Source organism: Morone saxatilis, unplaced genomic scaffold (genome assembly GCF_004916995.1).
Source record: "Morone saxatilis isolate NCDOM2014 unplaced genomic scaffold, NCSU_SB_2.0 Contig16, whole genome shotgun sequence".
NCBI classification, from domain to species: domain Eukaryota; kingdom Metazoa; phylum Chordata; class Actinopteri; family Moronidae; genus Morone; species Morone saxatilis.
In genome coordinates, this window is record NW_023339718.1 from 27,713,851 (window position 1) to 27,715,952 (window position 2,102).

Genomic DNA, 2,102 nt, shown 5'->3' on the forward strand with positions numbered 1-2,102 from the left:
TGAACGTCCCTTGTTGATGATGTCGACGACGGTGCTGTTATCGGAGTGGATGGTGATGATTTTCGACCATTTGACCATTTGTGGCCCCAAAGAATAGCTGCGATGATGACAGGGTACATTTCGTAGATGGCAGAGGAAGGGGAGAGCGATGAGAACTCGCTGAAAACCACTTGCCGCTGAAAAGAAGAGACAGGAGGAAAGTAAGGGTTTTGGCTGGTGGTGTCGCCGAGGACCGTTGAGTGGGCGCGCTCTGTGCGGCTGAGGCAGTTGAAGTTGGAATGGGGGGGGGCAATGGTAGTCGTTTTCCGTGATTTTAGGTTTTGCTTTCGTTTCGTCTTTCGGTTCTGACGTTGTAGAAAATGAGTCAAGGAGGGAGTGAACGGAAAAGGTGTGCTTAAATATGTATTGAACGGAAATGAGATGAGTTCGGGCGTGGTCTTTGTTCCCGAACCTAGTTATAAAACTTCATTAGTTAAAGTTTCAGCAAATGACAAAAACTTATTTATATAAAAGTTACCTACTGCAGCTTAAAGTTCCATACAAAAGTCAGTTAATGTAACTTACTTCTTTCTTCTAAAACCTAAGGAAATAGTTGTTTGTGCCTAAACTTAACCAAAAGTGTGACCAAAGTATGACCATTTCACAACGTTAGCTTCTAAAAGCTTTATTTTTAAACTCTAACTGGACCTTGCATATTTACTTTTGCTAACTTAACTGTGGAGCATCCAGAAATTACATGCAGAGGTTTTTGAAGTGGGGGGTAATCGACCAAGCAGCAGTATTTGACGACTTAAGAGTGAGACCAGGTTGAATAATCTCTTATTTACTAGGTAGATTTTGAGTCTTTTCTGCTGTGATAAAGGATTTGTAAATGTTGTTCCTAGATGCAATCATTTTGTCAAAGTCTTAAAAACTTTATTATTTTTGATGTCATGGAGTAAAAAGTTCCTTCCATTTACTGTCCCAGAGATATTCATTTGAAATTTCAGTATTTTAGTGATTATTTTCAGAATAATAAATTATATTTTTCTATAAAATTAAGCAAAACAAACAAACAAAAACAGCATGGTAGGCAGGAGGAAAGTCAAACAACCATGATAGATGTACAGGACTAATGAGAAAGGAAGTATAAAGTAAAGAAGGAAGGAAGCCATTTCTTCCAAAGCTGAGAGGGAATGCATTCCACTGCAAATTGTCAACCTGGCCATGTAGAGTGTGAGAATTCTATCTGATAAAAGGTTGTTGACGTCATCCAAGTCAACAGATGATGGCCAGATGGATAATACACACATGGACATCATAGCCTTTCTGATAAGGATAATGGGGAAATGAGCTTTCTTTGTTGAGGCTAACGCTGAGTGGCTCCCGCTGTAATGTTTACATTGATACCAATCAATCCTCAGCCATCACTACAAACATCCCGCCTGGATGCCACTGTTTTCCAGCCTCACATGCAACTGCATAATGTCAACACAGTTTTTTCTCTCTCTGAAATCTGAACAGCATGTGTACTGATCTGCAAATGAATGACCAACACTGATCACAGAGAAGTGTTAGCTTAATCATAAATTAGCATAAATTAATGATGATGCAGGCCTAGTTGATCCTGTACTGTTACATTCCTGATGCCTGGGGTACTAATGCAACTGACTATCAAGCTACAAAAACCCTCAGAGGAATAATGTCAAAAACAATTAGGACAGCTGTTGTTTGAGCGGGTGGCAGCTCTAAAACCAAAACAGCTCAAACTGACATTTTCTGGCTAAAATCATGAATGAGATAGAGTGATTGAAAATAGGCAAGTAGTTTTCGTGCCTAACCATGCAGTTAAACAATCACATTTTATTACAAAAAATGCAGAAGCAAGAGACAAAGATGCACAGCAACAACAATAGCAACAGTAACAATTATACTTGTAGAAATTACTAATAAAAACAATATATGTAGTGATAATTCATATTGTTGTTAACTTAACATGTCCAGAAATGACAGGAGTACATAAGTTGAGGCAGATGACCATCAAAAAGGCAGTTTTTCCTTGCCCCAGTCGCCAAGTTCTTGCTCATGGTGGTACTGTTGAGTCTCTGTAAATAATGTTATAA